Source organism: Bos indicus x Bos taurus, chromosome 5, assembly GCF_003369695.1.
Source record: "Bos indicus x Bos taurus breed Angus x Brahman F1 hybrid chromosome 5, Bos_hybrid_MaternalHap_v2.0, whole genome shotgun sequence".
Lineage (NCBI taxonomy): Eukaryota > Metazoa > Chordata > Mammalia > Artiodactyla > Bovidae > Bos > Bos indicus x Bos taurus.
This window is the reverse complement of record NC_040080.1, coordinates 37,914,604-37,928,247: the sequence shown is the minus strand read 5'-3', so window position 1 is coordinate 37,928,247 and position 13,644 is coordinate 37,914,604. Positions and strand designations below refer to the sequence as shown.

The following is a 13,644-nucleotide window of genomic DNA, read 5'->3' as shown; positions in this document are numbered from 1 at the left end:
TGCAATGCACCCAGCACACTCCTGGCACTGTGGAAGTACCCTGTCACAGGAAATCTACAAGGTGGGTGTGTCAATATCCCCATTTTACAGATCAGGAAGCTGGTGGGAAAGATTACAGGGAAAGAAAGTGAAGCTGTGATCTGACACAGAACAGTCTCCTGGCAAAGCCCACATACTCACATCCTGTATTTACTTGAAAAATACATTTGTTCTTAGTTTGGTAATTTCATTAAGTTCATTCTTGACTCATACTTTAGGGACTGGTTTTTCAAAGTTTCCTTAAAACAGGAGTTAGACTTAACAGGGCTTCCCTTGTGGCTCAGATAGTAAAGAATCTGCCTGTAATGCAGGAGACTCAGGTTCAATCCTTGGGTCAGGAAGATTCCCTGGAGAAAGGGGTGGCTACTCACTTCAGTATTCTTGCCTGGAGAATCCTATGAACAGAGGAGCCTGGTGGACTACAGTCCATGGGGTTGCAAAGAGTCGGACACAACTGAGAGACCAACAGTTTCATCAGACTTAATAAATTTGTCTAAAAATGCTGTGAGAGCTCCCGCCTGCCTGCTGAAATCAATTTTTATTTCTCTGTTCATTTCCTAGACTCTTCAGGTCTTGTAAGCTGGTTCTTCCCCTGGGTTATCACTTTTCCAGATTCTTGATCTGGCAGCTGACATATCCTAACCATTTCCAGGGTAGTCCATACACATTTGTCTTCTGGATCTGACTTCTCTCTTCTACCGTCCCTTCCTGAAACGAATCAAAGCCCTCCTCTGCCAGGAGAGCAAACCTTACCACATCACAGGCTTATCATATAGGGCTTCTGCCCAGCCACACCCTCAAGAGGATTTCACATTCCTGACCAGCAACGTTCAGAACATCATGCTGAAGCAGACACATCACCTGCCTTCCTAAAATCTACTTGTCTGCTTTCAAAGACGCTTACCTCAACATTACTCCACAGGGCTGCTGAATTCAAATTACTTGAACTTAGTCCCTGACCAAAATAAAATCATCACCAAAAGATGTGCACAAAAACATTCCCTGGAGCACTATTTGTAATACATCCAAACTGGAAACTACCAAAATAGCCAGCAACTATAAAATACATGTACAACTGAATAGCATGATAGTTAAGGAGAATGAAATAAATTAATTATATACAATATCATACAGGAATTTCACAAACATAATAAGCAAAATAAGCCAGACACAAAAGAATATAAACTATATGATCTATTTATATAAATGATAAAAATAGGCAAAATTGTATCAATGGCATTAGAAATCAGGAAATTGGTTACTCATGGGAGCATTAGGGGAGGAGAGTAGGAGGGGCTGGTAATTTTCTATTTTCTTGCACTGGTTACACAGATGTGTGCACTGTGTAACAATCATTCCATCAAGCCATCCACTTACAATTTGTGTACTTTGTTCTGTGTATAAGATACTTCAATAAAAAGCCTACTGAAAGAGACCCTGGAGAACATCTGGTCTGCTCTCCTTAACAGGCATAATAGTAACTGTTTCCTGTAGATGTTAAGTATCCCAGAGACACACAGAGATTCGCGGAAAGGTCAGTCTAGACATTAGATCTCTTAACTCCCCCTCCAGATACCAAAAGTACCTCTCAAACTTGGGAAGATGTTTCTCTAACTTCCTTTCCTGTTGTGACTACAGCCAAGGTTTAGAAGAATCAGGACAACATTCCTATGAAGAACACAACCCAGAAGGTTCCAGTCTGAACCTGGAACTCAACAACTGAGCCAGGATGAGGATTTCAACATTATTTAGAAAATGGCTAATGAGAAAAGTCAGACAGCATGGTGTTCACTCTAGGTTCCTCCCCTTCCTAGCTGTGTGATCGTCTGTAGCCTCCTTACCTCTCTCTGAACCTCAGTATACTCACCTGGATCACCATCACTAAAATATGGGCTCCTACTTTGCAAGGCTGCCGCAAGTGCAGCACAAGACGATGGTGTCAGAGCAGTGCCTGGCACATGACAAGCACTCAGAAAAAGCGTTTGCTGAATGAATATTGATTGAATTCAATCAGTCGAGTGCTTGTCTTTTAATAGAAGTTCAATACATAGCTAAGTATCACTACTATTACAGAGCAAAAGAAACGAGGAGGAAAAGATAAGCTTACACTGGAAACACCTACTTCTCTAAGTCTATGCAGTCATTAACAGGTTGACCAACAATTCTCACTGACTCACATGGTGCGCTAAAAGAACCTGTAGGGTAAGGAGCAACAAAGGATTTGCGAAAAGGGTGGTGCTTTTTACATGCTACCAGGTCTATTTTCCTCTTGACACCAAAGAAAGATTTACTCACTGACTGTCACAACATGTCTAAGTTCTACAACCCTCTATGTTAGTCATATTACTTTTAGAATTTAAAAAATTTTAAGGAGAGGAATGGGTCATAAAGCATCATAGACTTTATGAGCAGACTATGCAGACGAGCAACTTTACTACTGGGGGAAAAATTTACACACTGAGTGTACAGAAAGGTAATTGCAGGCTATGAAGATACAGAAATGAACAACAGTGAGGAGAGAGTTTACTTACATTTTAAAAAACAAGTTTAACAGTGAGTTTTTTTTTCTTCAGCTCTTCAAATCTTCCATGTACTTGTTAGCAATCTGATCCATGAAGTTTTTTTATACTGAAAAGAAACAAATACAAAGGAGATAAATTAAAACCAACTTCAAACCATGACACACCATAAAAAAGACCCTATAGATGGTGAATTATTATATAAGCAAAGAACATCAAACTAGATAACATGTGTGCAATTAAAAAAAAAAACAATAAAATGTGGGACTTCTCTGGTGGTCCAGTGGCTAAGACTCTGTGTTCCCAATGCAGGGGATCTGGGTTTGATCCCTGATCAGAGAACTAGATTCCACACGCAGCAAACAAGAGTTCTCATGCTGCAACTGAAGATCCTGCATGCCACTATGGAGATCAAAGAATCTGTGTGCTACAACTAAGACCCAGTGCAGTCAAACAGATACATTTTTAATTAAATAAAAATTAAAAATGAATAAAAACAATAAATGTGTTAAGGACCAACAGATTTAACTAATTTCCTTCCACCTATCCTTCCACTGTTCCTTCCTCTCCCTTCCTTTTCTTCCTTCCCCCCTTCCAGCATTCATTCTTCCTTACTTCCTCAGTTACTGGCCACAACTTCATATATTCCTTGAAACCTGAATTTCAGCAGAAAACTACCATCATTAATTTTTTTTATCACAAAGTACCTGGAATAGGTTAGATGCTTTATGTTTCCAGAGTAAATGAATTAATCATAGTTCACCAATGCTTAGTTGCTAAGGTTTAAAAAAAGGAAGAAACTTATTATTTTCTTATCCAACAAGAATAATACATAAACAGTATGTAGAAACATATACACTGTTTTTTAGACTTGTGATTCTAATTCCCATAATTCTTTTAAATAGCATATACTTAGAAAAAAATTCCCAGTACTATATACTTGGGCATGAATATCCTCACCATTACCATAGTACCATATATTCTGTTCATGAAGGAATAATGACGAATAGTAAATGTCCCAATATCTCATAACTACTTTTATCCAAATGAGAAAGTTGAGCGTCTCCATGTCAAATGCTAGAGGCGTGATCTCACATGTGCTTTTCAAATGTACATATGGCTCAGTCAGATGGGCGCGGAGACGCTTCTGGAAGTAACATCGCGATGGCTGCCCAAGGAGAACCCCAAGTTCAGTTCAAACTTGTTTTGGTTGGTGATGGTGGTACTGGAAAAACTACATTCGTGAAGCGTCATCTGACTGGTGAATTTGAGAAGAAGTATGTAGCTACCTTGGGTGTTGAGGTCCATCCTCTTGTGTTCCATACCAACAGAGGACCGATTAAGTTCAATGTATGGGATACAGCTGGTCAGGAGAAATTTGGTGGACTGAGAGATGGCTATTATATACAAGCTCAGTGTGCCATTATAATGTTTGACGTAACATCAAGAGTTACTTACAAGAATGTGCCTAACTGGCATAGAGATCTGGTATGAGTGTGTGAGAACATCCCAATTGTGTTTTGTGGCAACAAAGTGGATATTAAGGACAGAAAGGTTAAGGAAAAGTCAATTGTCTTCCACCGAAAGAAGAATCTTTAGTACTATGACATTTCTGCCAAAAGTAACTACAACTTTGAAAAGCCCTTCCTCTGGCTTGCTAGAAAACCGATTGGAGACCCTAACTTGGAGTTTGTCGCCATGCCTCTTGCCCCGCCAGAGGTGGTCATGGACCCAGCCTTGGCAGCACAGTATGAGCACGATTTAGAGGTTGCTCAGACAACTGCTCTCCCGGATGAAGATGATGACCTGTGAGAAAGTGAAGCTGGGGCCCAGCGTCAGAAGTCTAGTTTTATAGGCAACTGTCCTGTGACGTCAGTGGTGCAGCGTGTTTGCCACTTTATTATATAGCTAAGCAGAACACGTGCTTAATCTTTGGATGCTGAAGGAGATGGATGGGCTTTGGAGTGAATATAGCAGTTTAAAAAAAAACCTTCATTTTTTGGACCCGCATATTTAGGTGTTTTGGAACTCAGTTGTTTCCTCCTTGAGTTTCAAATATAAGACTGCTATAGTCACATGACAATATTGAGAGGTGGAATCTTGTTTGTTACTGTCATTCCCATTCCTTTTCGTTTAGAATCAGAATAAAGTTGTATTTCAAATATCTAAGCAAGTGAACTCATCCCTTGTTTAAATGAGCATTTAAAACCGCTAACAGGGAAAGTTGTGCCATGTTACTATTTGAATTGCCTTTGCTATTACCACTTAACTTGAAGTCAGTTAGGTTAAATGCTTCTAATTTTCTGTATACTTGAATCATTTCACACAAACGTAATGAGAAGTCAACAGTATTGTATTTGATAAGAGGTGTAAATACCATCAATGGTTAGGCTAAAATAACATCTACCTTACCTGCCTTTGGGCTTAGGTAGTGTCACCTAGAGATGAGATTTATGTGACCTGTGAAAGGTGGTACCTGTTTCAGATGTTTCAAACAGATACCTTAATTATATTTGCATTTTATGGCAGAAGTAACCATTTTCTAATGTAGAGCTTGTCAAAGTCCAATGAAATCATACAAACGGTTGCAGGAACTTGAGGGACATCTCATCTGTTAAATATGAATATAATTGTGCATTTACTTTTTTGTTTTTTGATGTTACATGTTTAATGTAAAGTTGGCATTCTAGGAAGATGTTCCATGTTTACCTGCTGTTAAGTACTCCCAAGCTTTAAAGGTTATCAAAGATTAAGGATTTCAATGGATATATCACAGCTTTGATGATTTTTCTCTCCCCAAAGAATTTTTCTGGGTGGTGCAAGAACACCTCAGGATGCTGCAGCATAAAAGTAGGTCTTAGGTAAGCCTCTCAGTGATGTGAACAGACTGCCAAACTTTCAGTAGATTAACCACTTAACGTTGTATGGTTTCCACATGTAAACATGAATTGGGTCTGTCTTGCCTGAGTTTGATCTCACTGACACCATACTGTAGCAATTAGAAATCAAGACGAGCTATTTTCCTCTTGTAAGTACTACTGTACTATAGTTCAGTTTGCCAAAGTTCTTCAGATGTCCCATTATCCTTAAATGATTACTTTCCTACCTAAAAGTAGGGAAGGATCCCTTTTAAGTATATGGAAAAATGGACTATAAAGGGTAAAATTGGGTACATTTTAATTTGTTAAAGTATTGAATAAATATTAATAGATTCACTTACAGATTTGAATTGATGTATACGCTATGCTATATTCAGTTCAGAACCAGACTTTAACAGATAATGAAGTTTCCCATGATCAGATGAAATCTTTCATTGAGATACATAAGGGATATGTATTTGTAACCTTACGTAGAATGCCAGTATGACTAATACTCTGAAGCCTAAATGCAACAGTAAAATTTTGGGAGCTACCTGGAGGTGGGAGAGAATTTGAGTCATTCTTGGAAGAAAATTACAAAATATACTGCTTCTACTTTGCCTGGAAAAAAAAATGTACATATGATCAGGACCAGTTCTAGACAAAATTACGAAGTAGGAGTTTAGCTGTGTCCTTCGCTCTGTCCTTTTGAAGAGCCAGTGACCTCACATACTTAATTAAACACAGAAGCAATAGGATCAGCTCAAAGATTCCAACAACTTAATGGATATGGATCTTGAGAACATTTTCATTAAACAAACAAACAAAGAGCTTCAGAAGAGGCAGGTGCTTAACACTGAAATAAAATGCAATGGAATTTAGGCATGAATGGTGGATAGAGGCTGCCTTGAAGGAATTTCTCAGCTTAGGTCAGCTTCTGTCCATTCAACCTCCCCAAAAACTGACTTCATATATGACCCACACATACACACCAATCCAGGTAAATTTTAAGAAATTAATGATGCATACATAAGCAAACCTGATTTTAAGACTACTGTGTGCTCCAAAAGTAAACAGGAATCTTCATCAGCAGTTTTTAAAGTCAGTGTCTGGGAACCCTACCCAATAGGTGTTTCTAAGAACAGAGGCAGAGATGAATAGATGTGTGGTAGCGGGCAGAGTAATTGCACTTTTAACTGTTTTATACTTTGATCCAAGATTTAAGTTGGAGAATTGGTTCCTTAAGCTGCTTACAGAAGGGTTCAAACTAAACAGGGATTGCATTAAAAGCTAGGGCAGAAATCCCAATGAGCTCATAACACCGCTGATCTAGAAGCATAATCACACCAAATCCCAACCACCATCTCTAACAGAGCCCCTTATGGGAAAATGTGGGTTCCAGCCTGGGTCCCAGAGCACAGGTCAGCCTGTGTCTGAGCCGACCGGAGCCAGGCCTGCCTTCCTTCCCACCCGGTGCCCTGAACAAAGAGCAGAATGAGGGCCCCCTCCACTGCTATGAGGACTGATTCACAGTGAGGGAACGAAGCTAGGCTGGGGAGGACTCGTGGATATTGCAGAGGTGGGGAGACCGGCGGTGGGGGGGTGGTCCTTGTTAGAAATTACGTGTACAAGGTCTAGATGCTTTCCATGTCAGGACTACCTAAACAGGAATAAAGGAGAAAAAGTAGTGAAACAATTTAAGGAGAAGAAGAAGACATAGCTATGTTCCATAAGACTCACCTTAAAGTCACATGTAAAATTAGAAAACTCTTTTTAACAAGAGTATTATATAAGAAAGTGCTGCCTGAACTTGCTCCAGAGGAATTCATGTTAACTATTAATAAGAAGCACTGGGAACATTCAAGCTTGCCCTCAGCACAGAACTCTGGTTATTGGCCCAACCAGGACTGAATACATTATAACATTTATAAACATGAACTATGAGATTTTTTAAGTTTCCATCATGAGCCTTGTTTAAGTAAGTCAAAGATACCCTTTGTGATGCAGTTTTGATCAAATTCAAGAGACTTTAGTCATTTCCTCAGAAACAGACATAACTATAAATACAAACTAACCAACACAGTCAGCCGCTCACAAAGAGGCTGACTGACAAGTTTAATTTAAAAACAAGAACACATTATTAAACTGAAAAGTTAAGCCATCAAAAAATCGAAACCCATGCAAACTACATTCCTAGCAGGAAAACCCTTAGTGTAATGACAAGGATAATTACAAACGACTTTTTTTATGACTCACAAACCTTTCCTTTTCAGAGATTACAAAAAAAAAGCAAAACCCAATATATTTGCATCCATTTAATAACACGAACCCTTAACATCTGCCCAAATCTCAGATTTCAAACACCAAGAAAATTCTCCAAACCACTAAATAAATGACTTCTGTATATCCCTTTGAGATGGAAAACACATTTATCACTACTGCTTATCTTCTAAACCCCTTTGATGTTGTAAAGCATGACCATCGTAACGGAAAGTAACACGTCAGACTAATAATTGTTAGGAAGGGAAGAGAAAGTGTGAAAAGTCGCTCAGTCGTGTCCAACTCTTTGCGACCCCATGGACTGTACGGTCCATGGAATTCTCCAGGAGTTAGGAAGGAAAGTTACTGCTTATTACAATGCCATATTTCATACTTTAAATGGAATTTGAAGCTCTATTCATGTTAGACAAGCATCTAAAGCAGGAGTCTGTATGCAGGGCAATGTGGTCTGCCACCTGTTTTTATAAAATTTTATTGGAACACAGTCAAGCCCATTAATTTACATATTGTCTATGGCTGCTTTTGCAGAACACAATGACAGTGTTGAGAAGATGCAACAGAGACAGTAAGGTCTACAGAGTATAAAATATTTGCTATCTGATCTGGCCCTTTGAGGAAAAGTTTCCAGACCTTTGGTTTAGGAAACAGCTATTTCTGTGGACTAAATCCTGAAATGAGAAACACTAATCCTAGAGTGGGGCTTCCCAGCTGGTTCAGATAGTAAAGAGTCTGCCTGCAATGTAGGAGACTGGGGTTCAATCACTGGGTCAAACATATTACAGAGGATCAGTTCTATCAGTTCAATCACTGGGTCAAACTCCATCACAGAGGAGCCTGGCAGGCTACAGCCCATGGGGGTGCAAAGAGTTGGACACAACTGAGTGACTAAACAACAACAATCTAGTGTAGTAATCTTATTGGGTAACTACCTGAGTCACTTCACCTTTAGCTGCTTTCCCTCATTTACAACACAATAAGAAGTCATATGTATTGATAACTTGTGCACCAGATACTATTCTAACAATTTTACTTTTAGTAAATGAACAATAAATTCATTCATTTAATTCTGGGAAAGACAGAAGTAAATTATTATCCCCATCAAACAGATGAGGAAACTGAGGGAGAGGGGTTAAATAACTTACAAAAGATCACATTGCGATTAAGTGGAGAAACTGGGATCACAACTCAGGCAACATGGGTCCTGAGCTGGTATAATTAATAATAATTTCATTTCATCAAAGTCACAGATAATAAAAGGAAAACTCAAATCGTTTGTTAGTTAGAAATATTAGGCGAGTACAATGAAGTATACCCTGTATGGTATAGGATAAGATACCTAAAACAAGAATATAAATGCACAGCCATAGCCACTTAAAGACCTTTCTGATTTGCTAACCTTGGCATATTGGGAAAACAAAAGTTACAATACTCTTTATTTTTTACCATGAGTAATGAAGGAATCAAATGAACTGACCAATGTCTTATCTTTCCCCTGGTAAACAAGGCCTCTCCAGGTAGTTCAGGCCCTTTAGAAAGCCTTCAGGATAGACTTACCAGAGGGATCCTAGGGCTTCCCTGGTGGCTCAAATGGTAAAGAATCTGCCTGCCAATGCAGGAGACCAGGTTTGAACCCCTGGGTCCAGAAGATGCCCTGGCAAAGGAAATGGCAACCCACTCCAGTATTCTTGCCTGGAAAATTCCAAGGACAGAGGAGCCTGGTGGGTTACAGTCCATGGGGTTGCAGAGAGTTGACAGGACTAAACGACTAACACTTTCACTTTCAGAGGGGATCCTAAATCTTCCAAATTTGTTCCCATCCCATCTTATCCTCCACCTCTTTTCCATTTGGGAAAAGGCTGAGGGAGCATTAGCAGGAACTTTGGTATGACTACTTTTCACACTGGCAGCAAGACAGCACTATCCAGATATCCACCATCACATGACTCAGGAAGATGTTCCCTTCATGAGTTACCTACCACTTTCAGAAGATCTCCAGGAAATCTAGGGGAAATGTGTCACCTAAAATGTGACCCAGTGCTCTTTTGTACTGAAAGATAGGTTGACATGATCCAAATAAAATAAGGGGAAAATATACTGCTAAATTACTCATCATCAATTTCACACTTAGAGATGGTCTTAGTCATCTTCTTAAGCTAGTTTTTGATTGGTTCCCACATCTGCAGAGTAAAGTCCAAATCCTCATTTTATCCCTTACCTACTTTTCCAATCTCACTCTGTTTTTGGTCTTTCGTGTAACCTAGATGCTCTTTTCTTTCTCTTTCATGTCAACTCCTGCTTCATCCTACCTACTCCTGCTTCTGAGACCATACTCATTTCATACTACCTTTTTTTCTCTTCTACTGCCAATTCTCACATCCAGGGTACAGGCCAAATCTCTGTACTAAATATTATGGGATATAATTTGTATTTCCCATGAAGGTTGGATCTTCACAATCCAGGAGGGGAAACAAATACATAAAAGACTAAACTAAAGCTGTATATTAAAGGTTCAAAGTGGTATAGGACCCAGATCAGGCGATCTAAGAAGACTTTAGGGAGAGGCCATCACTGTGTGGACCTTGAAGGAAGCGTTGTTGTTCAGTCGCTCAGTTGTGTCCAACTCTACAACCTCATGGACTGCAGCATGTCAGTTTTCTCTGTCCTTCAGTATCTCCTGGAGTTTGCTCAAACTCATGTCCATTGGGTTGATGATTCCATCCAACCATCTTCATCCTCTGTCTCCCCCTTCTCCTCCTGCCTTCAATCTTTCCCAGCATCAGGGTCTTTTCCTGATATAGGAAAAGTAGGCTCTTTCCATCAGTGGCCTAAGTATCAGAGTTTCAGCTTCAGTCCTTCATCATAGACTGGTTGAGTATATAAAGTTGTAGGAGTCACCATATAGGATAAAGGTTGATAGTGTGGAACTACTGTACTCAATATGCCAGCAAATTTGGAAAACTCAGCAGTGGCCACAGGACTGGAAAAGGTCAGTTTTCATTCCAATCCCAAAGAAAGGCAATGCCAAAGAATGCTCAAACTACCGCACAATTGCACTCATCTCACACGCTAGTAAAGTGATGCTTAAAATTCTCCAAGCCAGGCTTCAGCAATACGTGAACCATGAACTTCCAGACGTTCAAGCTGGTTTTAGAAAAGGCAGAGGAACCAGAGATCAAATTGCCAACATCCGCAGGATCATCAAAAAAGCAAGAGAGTTCCAGAAAAACATCTATTTCTGCTTTATTGACTATGCCAAAGCCTTTGACTGTGTGGATCACAATAAACTGTGGAAAATTCTGACAGAAATGGGAATACCAGACCAAGTGACCTGCCTCTTGAGAAACCTGTATGCAGGTCAGGAAGCAACAGTTAGAACTGGACATGGAATATCAGACTGGTTCCAAATAGGAAAAGGAGTACGTCAAGGCTGTATATTGTCACCCTGCTTATTTAACTTCTATGCAGAGTATATCATGAGAAACGCTGGGCTGGAAGAAGCACAAGCTGGAATCAAGATTGCAGGGAGAAATATCAATCACCTCAGATATGCAGATGATACCACCCTTATGGCAGAAAGTGAAGAGGAACTCAAAAGCCTCTTGATGAAAGTGAAAGAGGAGAGTGAAAAAGTTGGCTTAAAGCTCAACGTTCAGAAAACTAAGATCATGGCATCTGGTCCCATCACTTCATGGGAAATAGATGGGGAAACAGTGGAAACAGTGTCAGAATTTATTTTTCTGGGCTCCAAAATCACTACAGATGGTGACTGCAGCCATGAAATTAAAAGATGCTTACTCCTTGGAAGGAAAGTTATGACCAACCTAGATAGCATATTCAAAAGCAGAGACATTACTTTGCCAACAAAGGTCCATCTAGTCAAGGCTATGGTTTTTCCAGTGGTCATGTATGGATGTGAGAGTTGGACTGTGAAGAAAGCTGAGTGCCGAAGAATTGATGCTTTTGAACTGTGGTGTTGGAGAAGCCTCTTGAGAGTCCCTTGGACTGCGAGGAGATCCAACCAGTCCGTTCTGAAGGAGATCAGCCCTGGGATTTCTTTGGAGGGAATGATGCTAAAGCTGAAACTCCAGTACTTTGGCCACCTCATGCGAAGAGTTGACTCATTGGAAAAGACTCTGACGCTGGGAGGGATTGGGGGCAGGAGGAAAAGGGGACGACTGAGGATGAGATGGCTAGATGGCATCACCGACTCAATGGACGTGAGTTTGAATGAACTCCGGGAGTTGGTGATGGACAGGGAGGCCTGGCGTGCTGCAATTCATGGGAAGGCAAAGAGTCAGACACGACTGAGCGACTGAACTGAACTGAACTTACATCATAAACTTTAAAGTCAGAGAGCCCTGGGTCTAAAATCCTGGCTCCCTCTGACCAGAAATAGGGTGTGTAGGCATTACAATCAAATAAATCAGGTGGATGCCTAACCATGCTCAAAATCATATTTGTACCTATTCCTCATGTCTTGTTCAAATAATAAAGGCTTTCATGTTATGCCCCCACGTCATCTTCCCATCTCTCACTGCCAACAGCATTTCATGTTTCAACCCATGCATTCATTTGGGCATCTAATGATACATTGATTTCCACTGTGTAAATATCCCCGAAGTATGTTTTGCCTCCTCAGTAAGACTTTGTTGTCAAAGAATAGATTCTTTCAAAGAGACCCTTGGCATTTTCAAATTTTAGGTGCAAGGTCCCTGATGAGTAAGGCTAGTTGAGCTGAGAAGCAAATGTAAATTACAAGCTCGGGCTGTTTGGCTGGTTACATGGGGCCCAGCCAACCATAAACATCTGTATTCCAACATGGTTTTGTTTCCAGTCTATCCAGTAACTCAGATGAACAGACTGAAAACATTTCTTTGTGGGATGGTCAAAAAGCTCATGGCTTAGGGCTACTAATAGAAGTAAAGATCAAGTGAAGCAGTACAACAAAGTGATGACTGTTGGCCAAAAAATAAACAGATATTAAAGAGTTGAAGAAATTATATGTTACAGTTGATTCACAAATCTGAAGTTGGACAAAAAGCTTCAAACTAATCTTTTCAGTGTTACAAAGATTAAGTGTACAATTTTTTGTGTCTTCTCACAGTACTAAGCACTACGCTGTAAATACCAGGTGAATGAATAATCTGATAATCTCTGATGTTCCAAAGTCCTCAATGAACTCACTTTCCATGCCAAAATCAAATTTAATACACTCAAATTTCCCTTGAGGCTCGAAAACTGTAGTAGTCACAATGTCTACTGACATGTTACAGCAAATAAGGGCCACATGTTTTTAAATTAACATATTGCTTCACAATCATATTTGTAGTGTTTAGTAATGGCTTGCTGTTTATCTCATTCTAAAGTTTTATGCCCAGCTTTTCCAATATTGGCAAAATTTTTTTTACTTCCCACAGAAAGATTCTAATTCAAAGATTCTAAGCAATTTTGGAATTCAAACGTTGTTATTCTTTGAACACTTTTACCGAACTGATTGAAGTGATGAAAGTCTACCATGAAGTTTTATATAAAAATAAATCTATGTACAATTGCATGTGTTATGAGGCAGGGGGTGGGGATGAGAGAATGAACACAGCTCAGCTTCCAAACACACCACTTTCCCTTTGTAACAAATATTTAAATTTCATTTTTTAAATAACAAATATCATGGACCACATTGAAAATCTTATATATTAAAATTCCACATGAAAAACATTATGAACTATAATGTAAAATACCTAATATATTTAAACAGTGGGTTCCAATTCAATTGGGGGCAAAAATTTTAGAGTAGATGTTCCGATTACTTGCACAATTCTTTTATTTTTAAATTAATTTATTCTAATTGGAGGCTAATTATTGACAATATTGTGTTGCTTTTTGCCATATGTCAACATGAATCAGCCAAGGGTGTACATATGTCCCTCCATCCTGAACCCCCCTCCCAC

The 13,644-nt window shown here is 39.5% G+C and overlaps 1 protein-coding gene and 1 pseudogene across 9 annotated transcripts in view; one reads left to right on the top strand and one right to left on the bottom strand.

The window, feature by feature from the left end:
* PPFIBP1 (PPFIA binding protein 1) overlaps positions 1–13,644 on the bottom strand; it is a 205,760-nt gene that overhangs the window by 129,125 nt on the left and 62,991 nt on the right. For all 9 annotated transcript variants that reach the window (XM_027541606.1, XM_027541600.1, XM_027541602.1 and 6 more), the window contains one exon: positions 2,571–2,667. The gene's annotated coding sequence lies outside the window, so the exon portion shown is untranslated. The remainder of the gene's footprint in view (positions 1–2,570; positions 2,668–13,644) is intronic.
* Positions 3,660–4,727, top strand: LOC113892591 (annotated as a pseudogene).